This window comes from Dipodomys merriami, unplaced genomic scaffold (assembly GCF_024711535.1).
Source record: "Dipodomys merriami isolate MVZ:Mamm:240054 unplaced genomic scaffold, mDipMer1.0.p SCAF_67, whole genome shotgun sequence".
Taxonomy (NCBI): Eukaryota; Metazoa; Chordata; class Mammalia; order Rodentia; family Heteromyidae; genus Dipodomys; species Dipodomys merriami.
Window position 1 is genome coordinate 341,682 of NW_027206257.1, and position 22,394 is coordinate 364,075.

The 22,394-nt window shown below is 35.1% G+C and overlaps 1 pseudogene; it reads left to right on the top strand.

Annotated features, from left to right (window-relative positions):
* Positions 1 to 1,902: 1,902 nt before the first annotated feature.
* Positions 1,903 to 19,181, top strand: LOC138815794 (tripartite motif-containing protein 43 pseudogene; annotated as a pseudogene).
* Positions 19,182 to 22,394: the final 3,213 nt, after the last annotated feature.

Genomic DNA, 22,394 nt, shown 5'->3' on the forward strand with positions numbered 1-22,394 from the left:
ATAAAAAATAATGCTTAGCCAGCTCCAGTGGTGCACTCCCTGTAATCCTAGCTACTCAGGAAACAGATCTGAGGATCTCGGTTCAAACCCGGCCCAGGCAGGAAAGTCGTAGACACTCATCTCCAATAAACCACTAGAAAACTGGAAGTGGTGCTATGGCTCAAGTGGTAGAGGGCTCACCTTGAGCTGAAGAGATGAGCGAAAGCACCAGACCCAGAGTTCCGCAGCACTAATGACAAAAATTTTTTAAAAAGAAAAATTAACAAGATTGTTTGATAATCAATGCCTGAAAGTCAATGATGCAAACATAGTGTTAGGCTACTATTTAGCTGCTGGCAATTCAGATAGGGGATTATGCTTTCAAAGCTAATGGATCAACACCAAGAAAGGTACAAGATTGATTATAGTAACAAAACCACAAATGGGAAAGGTTATGCCAAGGATACTACAGAACCTATAACCCTAAAGAGAATATTCTGATAGGATAAAACTTATTGCAAATTGAATATTAATAATGTGTTCTTGAAATCCAATGTATATAATATATATATATGTTTATGTCTATGATAATTTTTAGATCATTCTCAAAAACGAAATGGAGTTATTAAATTATATATCAGAATACCACATCATTTTATAATAAAAAGGCATAAATGATATTTAAAATAAAGATAAGAGAAATAGAGTGGAAGAAGAGCTCAGGGACAGATCTTCTACCCTGAGTTCAAGTCCAGCACTGACAGACAAACAACAAGAACAACAACATCGGAAGGATGAATTTGTATGGAAAATGGACTTGGGAGGAAGTGACCTAGGAGCCTAGGATGTTTGTTGACTCACAGTCAGGTGATCATCGACAGTCAGGTGATTACTGGTCTGATTAAAGCAGGTGATGGGAAAGCTGGGAGGGGCTGCTCTGTGGGCAGACTTAACCCTGATCACAACTCAAGCAAGAGATAATTCTTGTCCTCTCAGCTTTGTGCAAAGTGTGAATCAGAAGATCTCAGTCCAGGGAACCTAAGCATAAACTCAATTTTCTATTCCAAAAGCAAAAGCAAACAGAAGAGGACATGGCTTAAGTGGTAAAGTACCAACCCAGCATCAGGCCTGACAAATTACAAATTAATGAAGACCCACAAGATACAATGGATGATGCCACGAATGTGTCCTACAGTCCGGTGGAAAAGTAATAAACTCATAGTCCAAATATAAAGCATACACAGAAGTAAAAAACAAAACAAAACAAAACAAAACAAACACAATAAACTTTTCCAACCCTGGACAAACCTAAGTTTCACCTAACCCAAATCACCTAACCAAATTGCAAGTCATTGAAAGAGGAAGTAAAAGGTGGGGTTGTCAGGATGTAAATTCCAACTTCTATTGATATGTAAATCAGCTTCCCTAAACAACCAATCAGAGACACTTCCTTTCCTGGGCCCACCCTCTTTCAGTATAAATAGAGTGGAAGTCTGAGACTCAGGCATTGCTGAAGATCCCTCAGCAGGAGGAGGCTGTTTGGAGCTTGGATACTCCAGGTGAGGATCAGAGTGGGAGAATCTACTCCTCTTTTAATTCTTCTTTCCTTGGTTTGGTGTTGTTGTTGGTGGTGGTGTTTTGTCGGTTGTGGGGATTGAACCCAGTGGTAGGGCAGTGTTGCTGGGCCTCTTTGTGCTCAAGACTGGGCATTATCCCTAGGTCACTTTGTGGACAAGTTTAGTGCTTTACCACTTGAATCACAGCCCACTTGTGATTTTGGAGTGGTAAATAGGAGATAAGAGTCTGTGTCAGGGGGACTTTGGTGCCCAGGCCTGCTTCAAAGCTTGATCCTCATATCCCAATCTCTTGGGTAGCTAGGCTTTTAGGGGTGAGTCACCAGCACCTCATTAGATTCTAGGAATGATGGATCCTGACATTGTCCAGGCCTTCCAGAAGGAACTGAGCTGTGGCATCTGTATGAATACTTTCATAGAGCCAGTCACCCTAGAGTGCGGGCACAGTTTTTGTCGACCTTGTCTCTTCCTTTGCTGGGAAGAGACTCCAGCCAGGTGCCCAGGATGCAAGGGACCCTGCCAGCAGACAAACCTGAAAACCAACGTGGTTCTGAGGAGCCTGGTGGCCATTGCCAGAAGAGCCAGACTCAGGCAGTTCCTGAGCTCTGAGGAATACATGTGTGGGACACACAGGGAGACCAAGCAGATGTTCTGTGAGGTAGACAGGGCCCTGCTCTGTAGGAGCTGCTCCATGTCTCAGGAGCACAGGGCTCACAAACACCATTCTATAGAAAGGGCTGCTGATGTGCAGAGGAAGATGATTTCAAAGCAGATGCATGCTGTATGGGAAAAGACTCAAGAAAACCAGCACAATTTACAGGAGAAGAGACTCACCAACCAATGGATTTATTATGTGAACCTCTACCGAGACATGACTAAGGATGTTTTTAGAATGCTGCAGCTTTTTGTCCAGGAGGAGGAAAGATATCATTCCCAGCTACTGATCAATGAAGGAAGAGCCATGTTACAGCAACTCAGAGAAAGGGAAACCTAAATGCTTCAGAAGAAGCATCAGCTCAGGAATATGTTTCAGGAGCTGATCGAAACATACCAGAAGCCAGATGTGGAACTGCTTCAGGGTGTAGAGTTGACCCTAGAAAGCTGTGTGTCAGTGTTGGTCTTCATGCCACTTCCTCTGAGGCCACAGCTCAGTGCCCCTCCCATGCCTGGAATGAAAGAGAAGCTCAATCAGTACCGGGTGGAGATTGCCTTCAATGAAACTATGGGCAATCAAGGTCCTGGGAGCAGTGTTAGACATGACCATCAATATGCGGTTTTGAATTCTGAAGACTCCCTCCACTTCACTGCTTTTGGATGCCAAGTCTTCAGCTCTGGGAAACATTACTGGGAAGTTAGTGTGGATGAGTCTTCGACCTGGGCCTTGGGAGTTGTTACTGATTCTGTCATAGGGAGCAACCTCAGTGAATCTGAGGACGTTTTCCTCCTTTTGTTTGTGAAAGAGAACACACTTTACACCCTTTTTACCACCTTCCCATTGCTGTCTCAATATGTAGAGAAGCCTCTGGGCCGGGTTGGTTTGTTTCTTGATCTTGAGCATGGCAGTCTGAGTTTTTGGAATGTGGCTAAGTGTTCCCTTATCTGGAGATACCCCAATGATTCTCTCTGATTTCCTGTCAGGCCCCTTTATTCCAGTGGTATCCCGGTGTCTTAAGTGAAGAGACTCTCTATGTGTTGGGAACTCTATGGCAGAGAACCTTTCTCAAATGAAGCAAACCACTAATACTGTACTAATTTAAATTTTTTCATGAAATATGGTGGTAACTATAAAATGTAAAAACCAGTATTAAATGAAGATAAGATAAAGTAGCAACAATGCAACAAGAGAGCAAATAAATATTTTAAAATTGTTATAAAAATAAACCCATGCAAAACTGAGTCCCCAGTGATGGCTTTTCACCCTGAAAGCAGTTGGAGTCCAGAATAACAACAAAAAACAACATTGAATGCAGTGGGCACTGTTGTTTTACCAGTAAACCTTGCTAATCAGCAGGCTGAGTTCTGAGTGGCAATACATAGCCAGGAAAAACAGATAAATCCAAGTGACTCTTATCTCCAAATAACCACCAAAGTGGAGTTGTGTTCACATGGTACAAGAAAAAAATTCCCACGAGAACAAGGCTCATGCCCTAAGTTAAAGCCCCAGGAAAAGCTAGTACAAAAATACAGTACTAGTTTCAGTGACACAAAGTTCTAGAGCAGCCTTTCTATTAATAGGTCCTGTTATCCATCCTGGGAGGAAAAAAAACAAACACCTCTCTCCTAGAGCATAGGGGTCTTTACACTTTCTATTAGATTGGATTCTTTAACTTTCGGTACCAATTCCTAAACAAGGGGGAAAAATGTATACTCAGACAAAGAGCTGGTAATAATGGAGAAGAGACTAAATGGTTGAACACTAAAGATGAAGGCCTGTCTTTAAATAGAAGAAATAAGTCATCCTTTTGGGGGGTAAAAATGAGCAGAGAGATTCATAATAATAACTATAGCAGGGCTGCGAAGGTGGCTCAGTGGTAGAGCGCTTGCCTTGCATGCCTGAGACCCTGGGTTTGATTCCTCAGCAACACATAAGAAAAAAGAAACAGCCAGAAGTGGCGCTGTGGCTCAAGTGATAGAGCACTAGCCTTGAGCTGAAGAGCCAAGGGACAGCGTCCAGGCCCACAGTTCAGGCCCCATTACCGGACCCAAAAAAAAAATAAATAAATAAATAAACCCAAACCATAACTATGGCAAACCTTAATTTATATATTAGGCATACTGAGAGCCACCACTTGTAACAATATAACAGGATGCTTTGCAGGTGTGATGGCTCTTTTTTGGATAATTAATTGTAGTTCTTTGATCCCCTGTGGCATTATCATATGGAGTTAAAAATGCTTACTTTTTTGTTTCCCTTTCACCCTATATATTTAATTGTTGTGTGTTCATCCCTTCTGTAATTATCTTATTGATGGGCAAAAGCTACTAACTTGAGATTCAATGATATGAATGTAGGGTTAGACTTCTACTTCCCTGTTGGAAATTCAGATATAGGAGAATTTGCTTTTAAAGCTCATGGTTCAACAAACAAGAACAGATAAGGTTCAAGATTGATTCATAGTAATAAATCCTGGAAGGTGAAAGCTTATGTCATCGATACTATAGAACTTACTACCCTAAAAATAATATCCTAGATAATTTTCTAAAGTTTATAGCAAATAGAGTATTAATAATGTGCTCTTATAAAACACACACACACACACACAAACACACACACACACACATACACACATGAGCATTAGTAGGTTCTCTTATCAGTTTATCATATATATTAATTTACCATTTCATTTTAATATAAGCTTAGTCATATATGGTGTTTATTAGCCTTTTGCTCCAACATAAAACTCAAGGACAGTGCATAGATCCTTAGTTTAAGCTCCTGGTCTGTTTCGGGGAAAAAAAATAAAATGGATAAGTCACAATAGAAAATAGACATGGAGAAAGTAACCTCAGATTCAAGGATCCTTTTCTGACTCACAGTTAGGTGATGGACAGTCAGGTGATTACTGGGTTCAGGCTGGTGAAGGAGATGGGTGTAGGGGGTAGGCTTCCTGCAGACCTAACAATGATCACATCCCATCCAATAGCTAGTCAAGTTAGCATATGTCTGCCATCTCAGCTATATACAAAGTCTCAATAGGAAGATCTCAGTCCAGGAAAGCCTAAGCATTAACACAAGATCATATTACAAAAATAAACTAAAAAATGGTATGTTGTATACAGTTCTGGTACTGTACTGTTGAATTCATACCATTTGCTTAAACTCTGCTAACCAATTTACTTAACTCTAAATGTTAATAACAATGCAATGATGTTGGTCCAGTTTTTCAATTTAGAAAACCATAGGCAGGTGTTAATAAACATAAGGTGGTGCTGAGTTTATTAGAAGAATGTTTGTGTGGTCATGTTTCACTGTATAAATGTGAGTATAAAGAATTCAGTGCAGTCTTTACCTTCCCACACGTGATTTTTTAGGGTGACCTCACCTTCCTATTATAGGATTAAAAGTAGTGTTTGTGACTTTGACCACATTTGACTGTTGTCCTGTGCACTGTTGTTTTTATTTTTCTCTCATTTCCGAGAAAAAAGATAAATTACTTGCTGTAATCATGCTGTATTTCCCTGGCTTATACATTTAAATTTCTATTGTTTATTTCTGTGAAATCTATGATACATTCTGACATCATTTTGATATTTTATCTAATCATACAAACATATACTATTCCATCTTTCTGCAATAATATCTTTGCATTAGTAATTAGTAATATCCTGGATACTGTATTGTTCATTTCAGAACTTCATGATTATTTTTACTACCGGCATAATTAATGCCATTGACAAAAGAACTCAATAAATTAGATGTAGTCAAAATTTTCTACCTTATATATCTAGAAGCAAGAACAAAACTACTTTATTCTTGTTTGGGTTATAAATTTGTGGCATATATTGTTATGGATCTATAGTTTATTTTTTATTGTATTTTATTTATCTATTCATTATTTATTTTTGTTTAATTAATTTATTTTATTTGCTAGTTTTTAAATTATTTTATTTGAATAGTTGGAGAAAGGAGTTGCAATTCAATAAAGTAGTTTTTGAATACAATACATCTTGATCACTTTAATCCCTTTTTAACATTTCCACTCATCTCTCCCAACTGCTTATTCTCTGATTTTTTCTTAATTTTGTGGAATATGCATTGATTTTTTTTACTTGCTCCTGTTTTCCACCAATTTGCTATATTCTATGTCTATTTTCATAGTAGAACACTTTAATTTTATGCCTAGCAGGAGAGACTGTGCAACTCCCAAATTCCAGAACATTTATTTATTTTTACTTTTGTTAAAGATTATATATTATTCCATTTAAAAATCATTTTATGTGTAATTGAAAAATGTTATATTTGTTAAATTAATTCTATAAAATTTAGGGATTCTTTGTATTTTGAAAGTATATTTGATCATTATCACCTTGGAATATTCTCAAATATTCGTCATTCAGAAGGACATCTTATACCTGTCTGCAGCTATTCTGAATTCTCCTTAGACTTCCAACGCCAAAGAAACTAATGTTATGCCTCATTTTGATAATTCAAAAATTTCATGAAAATCAAATCATTTTATGTGTTATTTTGTGTCTAGTTCTTTCTATCTAGCCTGTTGTCAGTGTTTCCACTAATATCAATTCTCCATTTCTCTTTTTTACTTGATAATGGGCTATTTCATGAGTATAATATGTTTTGTGATCTGTTTTCCTATTGGTCAGCCTGAAATTTTTTTTCAATTCTTTGGCTGTCATAGATAATATTGCTGTGATGATGCACAAGTTTTGAACTTAAGTGTATAAAAACTATAGGCAAACTTTCTAGGCTGTACAAAGTTTCTAGGCTGTTTGGTGTTTCTGTAACTAACTTCGTGAGGAACTTTTACACACTAATTTCCAAGAGGAATGTGCTATTTTACAGTGTATGAGAGCTTCAATTTCTTTACATCCTTGCCAAACCTACTAATGCACATCTTCTTTTACCCATTCTGGTGAGTATCAAATGACATATCATTTCTATTTTATAAGTGATTTTACATGTGCTAATGCTATTAACCTCCTTTCCTCTGTTTACACATTGTTCGATTAAGAAATTTCAAGTCAAATTCTTTGTCCATTAATTTAGTTACCGGTCCATTTTTTCCTTGCTCTCCAATTCTTTTCTTTTGGAATAGGAATGTTTACACCATGTTATTATATATTGAAAGTATGGTGCTCCTCATCCTCTCTGTCATCCTCTTCCTCTTCTTCTTCTTTTCTCTTCTTTCTCCTCCTTGTTCCTCTTTCTCTACTTCTTTTTCCTCCTCTTCCTCTTCTTCCTTCCTCTTACTCTACCTCTCTGGTTCCTCTTCTTCTTCTTCTCTGCCCCTCTTCTTCTTTCTTGGACCAAAGCTTCATACTGTCCTAGTAAGCACTCTACCACTTAAAACTGGACAATCCTAGTTTGTTTTTCACATAGGGTCTAGTGCTTTTACTCAGGCTTCCCTAGAATTGTGATCCTCCTGTCTTCACTATGAGTAGCTTTAATTAAAGGCATGTGTCTATATACTTGGCATATAATTGGTTTTGCTTTTTTTAAAAAAAATTATTTCCTTTTTTTGTTTTGGTCATGGGGCCTGAACTTGGGCACAGTCCCTCAGCATTTCACTTCAAGCTATCACTTTACCACTTGAGCCACAGTGTCCATTCCAGCTTTTTCTGCTTATGTGGTGCTGAGGAATTGAACCCAGGGCCTCATGCATACAAGGCAAACACTCTACCACTGAGCCACCTTTCCAGCCCTATTTTGCTTTATTTTCATGGCAACTCTCAGCTAAAAATTTTCTTTGAGTCTCTGTGGACATTTTGAACCTGGAATTTTGAATGATGTTGGAAGTCAAGGCTACAAAGAATTTTGGAGAGAGGCAATGCATTCTGTTACCTCTCCTTTTATGCTAGTGTCAGAAGATGAATGTACACCTTTTGGAGACAAAAGTGGAACGTTTTTGGATAAGGAGATGTGTTTGGTTGCTGTGTTCAAATGAAATGGTTAAGTCATATTGTCACTTTGATTGGATTGAAAAATATGCAGGAGAGCAATAACATACACAACTAGGTGTATGGGGGACTGAGTTCCCAGAGAAGTTTAGCAAAGTGGAAAAACACATACTGATTGTGTACTATCCTCAAGTCTAAGAACTTAGAATCAAGGGAGGGAAAATGAGAAACACACTTATTCAGGAGTTCTCTCTCTGCTTACAAATCACCATAATGTGTTACTTATTTCCTTGTCTTGGCCATTTTCTCTCAGCCAAGATCAACTAAAACGGAACCATAAAGCAACATAGCCTTCCCTTCTTTAACTGGTTTTGCATAGGTTATTTCTCAGTGATGAGAGTCTAACACATTGCTGAATTTAAAAATTGATTAATAAACAATTTGAATTAAGTGATTAGAATTGACTTAGTTACAGTGATGAAAATTGACATGCATTTTTAGAGAAGAATGACTGCCACAGTTGTGCATCAAAACTTTCTGAGCATAGAAATGTATAATACATTACTCAGAGGAATCTTCTGGGAATAAAATCATTGCAATTTTTTTAATAAGAAAAAGTAGGAATAATTTTGAGAATATAATTTAAGTCCACTTTTTGAACTTTGAAAAAACAAACACAAAGCTATTTTAATTAGAAAAAGTGTGTTATCTATTAAAGCTATATCAAAAGCTTTTTTAAAAGAAATTCATGTAAATAGGATCTCAGATCAAGAGGAACCAATTAAGAGCTTTACTATTCATACAAGTATGAGATAATTAGGACTAAGTTAGTATAAATAGGAAGAGATGATAAATTGATATGAAGAACACTTAAGGAATAAAAAAATTTTTATTTTCATCTTTATCAAAATCTTTTTTTTATATTTATGTACTATATATTCGATATTAACATCTATATGTGTGTATATGTACATATATATATATATATATATATATATATATATATATATATATATATATATATGCATTCACAAGCCTCATGAGTGACAAAAAAATCCAACCAACAAAAAAAAACATGAGGAATATAGTGAAAAAAACACAAATTCAGATATCAAAAGTGGCGTGGTGGGGTCAAGGGAAAGACTAGACAAATGAAGAGGAAAAGGGGAAGAAAATGCAGGCAAGAGTCTAGTGTATAGCCTACCAAACAGAAGGGGATGGTAGAAGAAAGACTGGTGACAATGTTGAAAGAGGTAACACTGATCAAGGCATATTGTGTTTGTAAGCTGCTTTTTTATCTGCCAATGCCTTTGTCCAATGACTTAATGATAAGACTAAAAAAATCACAATAAATTACAACTTTTAGCCAGTTACCTGTGGCTCATAACTGTAAATCTAGCTAATCAGGAAGCTGATATTTCGAAGCCAGTCCTTGTAGGAAAGTCCTTAAGATGATTATCTCCAATTAACCAGTATAAAGCTGGAAGTGGAGTTTTGGCCTAAGTCTTTGACCACCAGTATCAAGTGGAAAAGCCAAGAGAGAGTATGAGGTCCTGAGTTCAAACCCTGGGGCTGCTCCCCCCATGTAACACTTAAGTAAAAATTTATTTAGACAAAATATTTACGGATAAATTTGCATTTTTTATGAGAAAGGCTGACAATTGATATTACTTCTCTAAATTCTGTAAGCAATCATTTGTTACGGCTAGTTGGTATTTTAATTAATGAGTTGAAATTTTGAGGTTAGAATTTTATAAACCTACACAATACTGGACTATGTAGGAATGGCTCCATTTCAATTTATTTTCTTTCTTTTTCTTATTTATTGTTTGTTTATTGTATGTTTATTTATTGACATGTCTTAGGGCTGGAAGTCTGGGCCTGGGCTCTGTCTCTGAGCTCTACTACTTGAGACACAGCTCCATTTCCGGCTTTTTTGATGGTTCCTTCGAGATAAGAGTATCATAATAGACTTTCTTGCGAAGGCTGGTTTTGAAACTCTATTCTCAAATCTCAGCCTCCTGAGATAGCTAGAATTACAGGCATGTGCAAGCAGCACCTGGCATTCAATTTCAATTAGTAAAAATATTAAATGGTAGAGTGGTAAAGTATTGCAGTAAAAATCTTAAATTTATTTTGAAAATTTCTTTATATAATCACATTTCTTAAGATGAAATACTTCACATTTTAAGTAATTTGTTGCATGTTGAATCAGATTATTCAAATCATGTTTCTATCCTTTAATGTTATAGATTACTATCTAATCATGGATTTAGATTATCAGCAAAGCTTTCTACATATTCAAATAATTATTCTCTGTATGTTGTATGTTTTTTTAGTTTGTTACAAATATGGTATAATTCACTACATTTTATTCAAATGAGTTTTGTGGTCATATAATTAAAAATAACCTATAATAAAGTCACTACAAAGAAGGCAACTCTGTTGCACAAATGCAATATTGTGTGATCAAGAATATAAGGTGCACACAATCAAACCAGTAAGAAGTTAAACATATATTACCGAGTGTGTGTTTGTGTGTGTGTTTGTGTGTGTGTGTTTACATATGTAAGTTTTAAAATAAATTTTTATCGTGAAAATACTGTACAAAGGGGTTACAATCACATGAGCAAGGTAATGAGTACATTTCTTATCAAGCACTATTGCCTCCTCCTTTGTTGGTGTTTCCTCTATCATCCTTTCCCTCACATCTCCACAACTACATTTCCCCCTACTCTCTACCCCCTGCTCATTACCATTCCCCCCTCCAAAAAAAAGAGTTTGTTTTTTTCCTTCCTCTCCATAAATTATACCAACATCAAATAGAGTGAAAATAGGGATTATACCATGGGGGAAGGACAAACAAATCAACAAAAAAATTACCCTATAAATATGTTAGAAACAATAGGAAGAAAGAAAAACCACTTGAGTCCTTATCTTGGGGTTTCTTTTGTCTAACATTAAGCTATCTGATCTTTTCTGCTTGTTTCAGACATTTCAAATAAGGGAAACCGTGGGACCTAGGTTTCTTTGGACCTGGCTTATATCACTTAATATAAGTTTTTCTAAGTATTTCCATTTCCTAACAAATGGGGCAATGTCATTCTTTCTGATAGAAGCATAGAATACATTGTGTATATGTACCACATTTTCTTGATCCATTCATCTACTGAGGGGTATCTGGTTTGGTTCCATATTTTAGCTATGGTAAATAATGCTGCAATAAACATAGTTGTGCTGGTAGCTTTAGTGTGGTCTTGTTTGTGATCATTTGGGGAAATACCGATAAGTGGGATTGCTGGGTCATAGGGGAGCTCTATGTGGAGTCTTTCGAGGAACCTCCATAGTACTTTGAAAGTAGCTGAACAAGTTTACATTCCTATCAATAGTGCAGTAGGGTTCCATTCTGGCCACGTCCCCTTCAGCATCTGTTGTTATGAGAGTTCTTAAGTATAGCTATTCTAACTGGGGTGAGGTGGTATCTCAGTGTTGCTTCGATTTGCATTTCTTTTATGGCTAGGGAGGTTGAGCATTTCTTCATGTGTCTATTGGCCATCCTTCTTTCCTCTTCAGAGAAGTTTATCTTTAAGTCTTTAGCCCATTTATTTATTGGGCAGTTGTTTCTTTGAGGATTTGTTGTTGGGGGATTTAATATTTTGAGTTCCAGGTATATTTTAGGTATGAGTTCCATGTCTGTTGTATGGCTAGTGAAGATCTTCTCCCAATCCGTGGGCTTTCTATTGATCTTGCTAGCTATGTCCTTGGTCATGCAGAAGCTCTGCAATTTCATGCAATCCCATTTGTCCAACCTTTCCTTGATTTGTTGTGTTTCTGGGTCTCTATGTTATAACCCATGCTTTCACTGAATTTGATGTTGGTATAATTTGTGGAGGGGAAGGGCAAAAACAAATCATTTAAGTAGGGATACAGGTGGACACATTGCAACAATGAGATGTACAAGTCATTATTTGGAAAAACAAACTTAACAACTTTGGTCGGGGGAGGGGGGAGGATCAGATGGGGGAGATGGGTGGAATATGGGAAGGAATAGGAAGGGGAAACAAAAAGGAGGGAACAATGCTTGATAAGAAATGTACTCGTTATCTTGCCCTTATAATTGTAACTCCTCTGTATGGTATTCTCACAATAAAAAAATAATAGGCCTATGCCAAAGAGAGGTAGGATTTCTCCTATTCTGTCCTGTAATGTTTTCCGAGTGCCTGCTTTGACTCTGAGTTCTTTGATCCATTTGGAGTTGAGTCTGGTACAGGGTGGTATATAAGGATCTAGCTTTAGTTTTCTAAAGGGGGTTAACCAATTTTGCCAGCATCATTTACTGAAGAGGCTGCTTTCTTCCATTCTATTTTCTTTTCTTGCTCCCTTGTGGAAAATTAGATGGCTATAGGGATGTGGGTTCATTTCTGGGTTTTCAGTTCTATTCCATTGGTCTTAAGGTCTGTTCTTGTGCCAGTACCAAGCTGTTTTTATTACTATGGCTTTGTAGTAGAGTTTAAAATTTGGTATTGATATTCCTCCAGCACTGTTCTTTCTGTTAAGGATCATTCTTGCTTTCGGGGTCCTTCATTGTACCCTATGAATTTTTGGATTGCCTCTTCTATTTCCTTGAAGAATGAGGTTGGAATATTGATAAGTATGGCATTGAATTTGAAGATAGCCTTGGGAAGTATTGCCATTTTCATGATGTTGATCCTTCCAATCCAGGAGCAGGGAGGTTTTTCCATGTTCTAAGTACTCTTTTGATTTCCTTTTTCAGGTTTTTAAAGTTTTCATCATAGTAGTCCTTCACTTCGTTGGTTAAGTTAATTTAGTAAAAAGACCTGAATCAAACTTGTAGTTATAAAATTCAACGAAAAGGTAATCATTTCACTGAAAAAATTATTGGCCATATTGTCAATTAAGGAAATAACAAATGTTGACCTCACTGACATTGCCATAGTACCATCCAACATGAACTATGTAAAGAGAAAATGAAATAAAATGACTCATGTATCAGTGAGTAATGAGACATCATAAGATGACCAATGCTTGTGTAATAGAGTAACATAAACAATAGTATGGACAATATAAAAAAAGAGAAGTCAATATCTTATTAGAAATTTGATTAAAAAGTAAATATCCAGTGATTAAAGGAATTCACTAGTCCACCAAACAAGAAAAACAAAGTAAATAATTATAGGTATATCTTGATGAAATAATAAAAAATCTAAAAATAAATATCATTAACATTTACAACAAGGAAAATGTATGTACAGAATAAGATAAACTATAGAAAACTACATTTTTGTTATTGATATAGTATTTTGCCACGTATGACAAACAGTACCCTGTTCCTGTGGAATACTACATAAACTACAATCCCATAAAGACATAGGCAATCTGACCAAAAGAAAATGTGAATGTAGGAAGGAAATGATTACCAACTGAATCTCACAGCAAAATAGTGGCTTGTAACCTTACAGTTGAACTTCTGTGGCTCCAAACGTTAAATAACACAGTTCTTTTTTTTTTTTAATAATAAAGACACAGCAAGGTATGTAGTTGAGAATATATGGTTTTCACTTAATGAATTGTGTCAATTTATGAAATACATAAAATTGAAAATATTTTATCAAATATTTGCTATATTTCTTAGATATTGACTGACAGTAATAGGACTCATCTTTCATACTGATATTTTAAAAAAGATTTGTGATTTGTGCATGCATTATTTTAAGCATAATCTTTAACAGTATTAATGGTCTATTTTATATTTATCTGAACACATAAGTAGTGAAAGTCTAGCAGCTGATTACATTATTGTCAGGCCATAGTACTCTTTTTTTACACTATACAAGGATGACAGATCAAGGATGCTAGAAGGAAAATGTTTTCCTTCTGGAATTTAATTAGTTTGACTTTAACTCAAGAGAAAAAGATTCTGCTAGCTGTCAATTTTGATTTAGATCTCCAGCTAATTAACGCTCCAAAGAAGGCTAATAAAACTGTTCACAACCCATACCCCCATTGAGATATCTTCATCATGCCATTCTAGGAATGCTGGGGATGCTATTTCCTTCAGATCTTGTGAATTACCTTTGGTTTTTTGCCCAAATTGTCATCTCTATAGCGTTGTTCACATTTTTGCATGTATATTTAAAATGTGCAGTACTTTTACTATATTGTTATATATCATGTAATATGATATGTATACCATGAGAGAAAAGCCATTTAGTCTTTTCTCCCAAAATCCATTTCAATAGTGCACCATTTCTTCCTACTTTCAGAACACTAGTTACTACACTTATAAAGATTCCTGTTGAAATCAGAATTGGAAGTATTTTTAACTGATTTTACTTTATCAAGGTACTATCAACAATAAGCTATCTCCTCGGCTCAGGGACATGACAATATACAAACTGAGATTTTTAAAGTTGAGACTTAAGGAAATTAAAGGATATACACTGTCTATAAAATATACACTGTCTATAAACCTTAATTAAATTACGCTAACACATTTTATTTTTGTTTCTTTTTTATTCAGTTTTGTATATTTTTTATTTACATACTGTACAGAGGGGTTACAATTACATGAGCAAGGTAGTGAGTATATTTCCTACAGAGCATTGTTGCCTCCTCATTTGTTTTACCCCTGCCATCCCTTCCCTCCCACCTCCACAACTACCCACCCAAACCCCCGCCAAAGTTGCTAACACATTTTAGAACATAGAGTCTATTGCTGTTAGAAATATTATCCTTGAGAAATAAGGAGATGATTAACACATTAAAAATAAAAACAAGGAAGGAAATTCATTGCCTCTCTTCTTTGGTTCCACTTATTCCTAGATTTATTCTGTATTGGAAGGTCTGCTACCTACCTGAGGGACATTGATAATAAATCCTAGTCTTCCCACATTCTCAAGCTCACAGTTTAGTATTTGTGCACCATGGTTGTGAGTTGAATTGTATGAGAAGCTTTCCTTCAATATTCTCTGCAGGGATGTGGCTATGACTTTGAAGTACTGAAGCTATCTTTCACTCTAAAGTTATTGTGTGGGCTCATATGTCTTTGGCATGTCTAGTACAAATTTAAAAGAAAGAGACTAAAAGATTATTTCTCTTAGGAGAAACTAATTTATATTTCAACCAACAGCTAGAAGTTATTGCTTAATATTTGAGCACAGAATGCTGAAATAGTATTGGAAAAGATAATCTAGCTGTCCCCATCAATACAAGCAGAAATTTTACTTAGTCTGAGCATCTTGTATATTACTACATTACTCCTACTCTGGTCACCTTCAACTTGTTTCACCCTAAATTTGTTTAAAAGTGTTCTAGCTTCTGTCACACCAGCAAATGTACATATTATACATTGCTTCAATATTACTAAAGGATAAGCTTGTAATTTAAGTATATTAGTCTAGAGTCAGTAGCTGCAAAATTATGTAACAATGTTTATAATAATACATATATTGGTTTTGAGAGCAGAGATAAATTCTCAACAAAATATCTTTATTATTTAAGACATTTTATTTGCTTGTCTCATTTCTGTGCAATGAAAAGAAATACTATTCACAATTACTTAATTGAAATAATGTAATATTTATTCAAAAAACCCCATAAAATAGTAGCAACCAGTAGTAGTCCAAAGGAAGATTAGAAAAAAAGAAAATTATCCTGTAGACTTTCTTTAGCTAGAAATTATTTCAACATGTATGTTAGCTTACGTCTGAACATCTAGTCCCAGATTCTAAAATATAAAATGTAGTTGTTGAATACCAGGCAAGATTTTGGTAGGCTCATTTTGGACAAGGCTAATTAGGAAATTTAAGGAAAAGAATTCATAAATACTTCACTGAGGATTCATTATAAAAATGAAGTTAATTAATTATTTGAAAATTTGAGTGTAAGAAAGAAGAGTTTCTATAGAGTATCTTTTGTGTAACTGTAAGTATTCTGAAATAATATACAGATGATAGATAGATACGTACATGCAAAGATACATAGATGTTACACTGTTGGAATTCAAGTCTGAAAATTGGGGTAGGAGAGTTTGTACAGTGGTTGTGTCCAGAAATGTGAATAAGAGTATTATGGAAAGGAGAACAAGTGCTGACTAGGAAAGGCTTGTGGTGCAGTGAAAGACCATCAAATGAAAATCCAAGGGAGTAAAGAAATGAGGGTTAGAGAAGACACAAAATATGAAAAGTCAAGGTGACGTGAGTTTCTAGAAGGTGAGAAAATGAGAGGTTAAATATTGAAGCAACATCTCTCTGAAGAGTGAACTACTTAGGGACTAAACCAAATCCTTTAGTTTTGTTTATTAGTAAATTTTGAGAATGTTAATTGTTAGTATGGAAGTAAGACAACCTTGGTTAAGGTGTAGTAATACTTAAGAAGTTTAGTTTGTGTATGTGTGGGTATGGGTTTGTTGACTATAAAATAAACTTTGTCTAAAACTCGATCAAAAAGTACAGGCACATGAGGAAATGGAGAAAAATTAGAGCATGGATACTTGTGAGATATTCAAGCTACCAAGAAAAAAAATGAGACATTAAATATAAGAGAATGATACAACAAACTTTGGAATAATGAACTGAACAGGCAAACTAAAGAAATAAATATAAAAGAGACAAAAATAAAGCTGAATTATTACGAATGGTGAAAAGTATGATTATGTTTTTCCACACAAATAATTATCCAAAGGTTTAAATTGTTAATTATCCCAAACTAATGACCAATATAACACCATACCAAAAAAAGCTGAATGAAAAGAGTAATTCTGTATTAATCTGTACTAGTATGATGAAAAAATTACCCTTTCAAACTGGCCAGGAGAAAAGATATATTAACAAAGATAGTGCAGACCAAAAGACAAAATATAAGGAAAATCAAAGCCAACTAATATTTTTAAATCAACATTGATTAATTAATTATTGGTTCCACCATTTGATCTGACTTCATACTTGTTCTAAACAACTATCATCAGAGATGTAAATGGTGGTTCAATAAGGCAAGTCTGAAGGCAAAACAGGCCTTTTCTAAAAATCTGAATTTTCAATGTGTACGACACTATTACCCACAAGAGGCAAATGAATCTAAACCGAGTTTAAGTCACAAATTCTTTCTTCATTGGCCATTTATTTTTTAATATTAATCCACTTTATGCTTTTAGACCTGATAATATATAGTTTCTCTACTTTAAAAATAAAATTTTAATATATTTTGAAATATATCATTTCATATAAAATTTCAGATTTAGACGCATGGTGAATGAATAGTTATACAAACACATTTCTCTTTCAAAGCAGAATAGAAATAGGCTAATATTCTTAAGTACTATCATTATTTTTAGTTAAGTTTCCAACCAATTGAGTGCTTTAGAATTGAGCTCTTCTGTAAAATACAAGTACTGGTTTGATTTAATCACAATATACATCCAGTATTTATTGTGCATTATTGCCAACTTTTTGGTTCAAGCTTACCTATGACAAGGACATATGTGATTGAATGAAATTTAGCACATATCCTGTGAGTAGAGATGTGTTTTTATTTCTGAAAAATTTGAATCAAATGAAAAATAATGTAATTGATTGAAAGTCAATTGCAACTACACAGAGGCTGCTATTTGAAGTGAACCACCAAAATAAGTGGAAAATCAATTTATAAAAAGAAAGGAATGGTGGGGATGGGAAGGGTTGGGAAGGGGCAACAAAGGAGGAGGCAACAATGCTTGATAAGAAATGTACTCATTCCCTTGCACATGTAAGTGTAACCCCTCCGTACAGTATTTTCACAATAAAAGAAGAAAGAAAGAAAGAAAGAAAGAAAGAAAGAAAGAAAGAAAGAAAGAAAGAAAGAAAGAAAGAAACAAGGAAACAAGGAAAGAAGGAAAAAAGAAAGGAAAAATAAATACAGGATCAAGTTAACAGTAAAACAAATGCTTGTAGTTGTGTGTAGAATTCAAAGGAAATAAGGTAATGGAAGACATTTAAATGGCAAAATGAATAACATGGGATTTGAATTTATAACTATTTATACTGCTATTAAGTACCATTTGTCAAGAAATGGAAAGACCTGGGGAAAATATTACATTATGTGAAGCTAGGCCATAGTGACAAATGTTGCATGCTTTCACATACATTTGAAAGCTAGATTTTATGTATAAATTTGTAAGTAAATTTGTTGGGTGGTATAGAATTACATACAAAAGTATTAACTGAAATAGAGTTGATTCAGGGGAGAACTCCAAGAGTGTAATTCCCAATCATGGGTCCACTGGTGCCAACAGCCTGAGCCTGAACTCTGCTCACTCATGAAAGTGATGTAGAAGAGAACATAAATATGGTCTTATAGACTAATGTATCCTGGTCACATGAACCAGTGAACTTTGAAGAAACAGCACTGACTTTCACTCTGGAGGAGCAGGGCCTGCTGAGCCTCCAGAGAATTCCTTGTACAGGAAAGTGACACTGGGAAACTACAGAAAGCTGGTCTCAGTGGAACTCTATCTTTCCAAAGCAGATCTGATATCTCCATTACAGAAAGCAAAAGACTGCTGACCAGTGGAGAGAGAAATTCTTCAAGACTCCTTTCTAGAATGAACTGGGGCTATAGGAGTACTTCAACTGGATTTTCTTCCTGCCATGAATCCATTGATGAAAAATAACGTGGTGGAAGTTCTTACCCTGAACCAAGAAGTGGCTTAGTCCCGGGAATGCTCAGGTTCATGCCCTCTGTGCTGAAGACGGAGGCTGGAGCCCAGACATTCCTTCTAGAACGTTCGTGAGCAAACGTAGCTTGAGAGTTAAAACATAATTCGTGGTTCACATGTAAAACTTCTACCAGAAGGACTGTGAAGTGGGCAGAGTCAAGGAGAGCAGCGGTTCTGTGGCAAGCAGGTCCCCTGTGAACATTCACCAAAAGGGCTCTGAAGGAAGCAAGGGAAACAGTGGTTTTAAGAAAAGCATTTCACCATTGAGAGCAGCAGACTCCAAAAGGGCTCTGAAGGAAGCAAGGGAAACAGTGGTTTTAAGAAAAGCATTTCACCATTGAGAGCAGCAGATTCTTCTTTAGAAGGGTTCACTATGTGAGCCAACTTTGACGATGCAACGAAGAGAGTCAAATGTTCCGGAACCCAAGGTAGTTTTCAGTCCATAAAATGACCCACACTAAAGATTCATAACCTGGTCCTACCAGAATGGACTTCGTGAACTTGTGGACATTGTGCAAGCAAAATATTAACTCATCTTTTGAAATCATCTCAAAGTTAGATCCACACTGGAGAAAGCGCCAATGTATATCAGAACTGTAGGAAGGTGTTTGTACAGATCTCCTCCCTTAAATAACACCAGATTTCATGGTGGACAGAACATTTGAGTGTGGGAGTGTGAGAAGACTTTCAATGTCTGCTCAGCCCTCTTGCAGCACCTGAGTACTCACACTGAAGCCAAAGCCTACCCATATCAGAACTGTCTAAAAGCATTCCACAAGAGCTCTCATCTCATTGAACATCAGAGAACTCATACTGGGAGAACCCCTATGTGTCACCCAGAGCTCACATCTTACTGGGCATCAGAATATACACAGAAGGAAAAAGTGTAGAAAGAAGAAACCCAGTTCACAGCCCTAGAGTCTGTGGAAGCATTGCTGATCCTGCTGCTTCAGCCTCCTGCTGCCTGAATATTATGGGTGTGCACCATTATTGGTAGGTAAGAAGCTTAGAAAAGTGAGATGAGTGAAGGAGTAGGAAAACTATAAGGAAGTTACTAATGAATTCATTCATTTTTTAATGTTTTCCTTTGGTCACTAAGTAACGATGAAATCTAATAATGTTTCTAAATTTTTAAAGCCAGGTACCAAATAATCTATTCACTTGTAATTATGTCCAGGATAATGAGTTTATGTGTTTGTGTGCAACCAGGAAAGAATTTAAATAAATAAAACTATATTTCTGTGTGGAAAACTATAGTGTAATTCCTCAGAAAGGTGAAATTATAGTTCACCACCCAGAGGCAGGTATTCAAATGGGAAGTGTCAGGGCAAAGCAGTGGATAAGTGAAAAGGAAAGATGGGAAGAATGCAGTCAAGAATCCATTGTGTATCCTACAAAATTAAGAAGAGTATAGGAAGGGACAGGAAGAAAAGGGATGGATCAGAATGTTGAAAAGGGTGACGTAGATCAAGATGCGTTGTATTCTTAAATTTCTTTGTTAAATTGCAACAAACTTGGTACAACTCCTTAAAGATAACTAATAAAAAATAACAAAAAAGAAACAAAATTGACCATTGACAAGCTCTCAGACTCCCTTCAAGTCTGTTTCAGATTATTAACAGCGTCATAATATGGCTAAGTTGTTCTTTAAATTTTCTCTGAAATACATCACCAAAAATGAGTAATATTATTAATTATTAACATTTAGTTACTAACAAATTCTGCAGGTTATTCTTGATTTCAATTATGGGCACAAACAACAAAATATTAGTCAGAAATAATAGTTTAGCCAAACATATTACAATGCATATTTTGCCAATGTCCACAGCTGAAAATTATTTTTCATATTTTACTTTTGTTTTACACAAAATGTAACAGCATTTTTTACTCAAAAGTTTTATTGTACACAAAAGTACATAATTAAAATGATTTTGTTGGACTGATGTATCAATTTTTAATAGCTTCTTAGGAATGTTATTATATAGTTTATCAGGATGTTCCATCTTTCAGTAGGATTATTTTGGGAAAGGCTTTAGCTAATAATAAGTTCTTCAATACAACAGTGTCAACAAAAATGTCATAATACAAAGAGATAAGGGAGATTTGTCAGTATTCTGACTAGATTAAGAAAGATGTTATCTTGCAAATTTTGAAGTTGCTATAAATACATTGCTACTAAAGTTTGACCCTAACTATACATTTTTAAAATTAGGACAAAAATTAAACTTGTGAGAACATATGTTCAGATTTTTTTGTTTATTGTTACTAAATATATAAACTGAAATTTCTTAAATATATGTCAATGTCATCATTGAACTAGCCAATTGATAATACTGGTATTTATTTAAATGCCAATATGATTTTCTACTAAAAAGTGGTGATATAGTATGCTGTTTTTTTATCAAGTTAGCAAATATAACGCATTACATGAAAGTATGAAAGCTACTTGATTTTTTTTCTGAAATATATTCATAGTTTTCAGATCTAGAAAATTATCATTATTAATTAAAGCTCTGATAAAAATTACTATAAAGCTAATTTTTTCTTTTTGTTTTATTTACTTATTTTAAATATTTTTGTAAAAGTGATATGCAGAGAGGTGTCAGTTATATGAGTCAAGTAATGAGTGTATTTCCTTTTGAAACGTGTCATTACCTCCCTCATTCTTTCCCAGTTTTTCCTCTCCCTACTTCCCTCCCCCAAAATTGTATAGTTCCAACGTAGTATCTAGCAATTTCTGCTAAATTGGTTGACCCTTTGTCCCACCATTTCTGTGCTTAACCCTTCCCCACCCCACATCAGATAAAGTTATATACAAGACAATTTTTGGCTTGATTTGATTATCTTTTGTGTATGTGATAGAGTGTGTTGGTTCTGGAGCTTGAACTCAGGGCTTGTCCTCTGTTCTTCAGCTTATAAAGCTAATTTTTAAGTTAAATGTCAGCAGGTTAACTTGTGGGTCAATACCAATTTTATAGAATTCTTTAATCTTTATAAAAAATTTACTTGCTATACTATCGAGTTCACATCTTTAGAACAGTACTCATTTTTATGAATATTACAGCAAGTGTTTTTCCACATTATTGAAACTGAAGATAGCATATCATTTAAAAGAAGAGAAAGCACTGATAATTTTTCTGTCATTGAGTACAAATTTCCCATAGCATTGAAATGATTGCAAACAGACGAATTCCATTCTTTATGTGTAAGTGTATTTTATATACATATACATATAAATATATTAGCATTGTTTGGTTATTTTCTTCAGTATATCATCAGCTTAAGCATAGGAGCAATGCACTATATAGTTTGTAATCCAAATACCAGAAAAATACTAGTTAACAAAATGTTTATGAACCAAATATAATATATTTAACATGAGATGGCACCTTTAATTCTACCAAAGCCATCTGGCTTTTTTTAAATCAGTTATTCAATGGCAATTAAAAATGACCAATACAGCCAGATGGCCAAGAGTAGTGGACAAGAAGCACACAAGAAACATATGTGTTTTTACAGTCATATTCCAAATTATTTGAGGGCCCTTAAAGGGC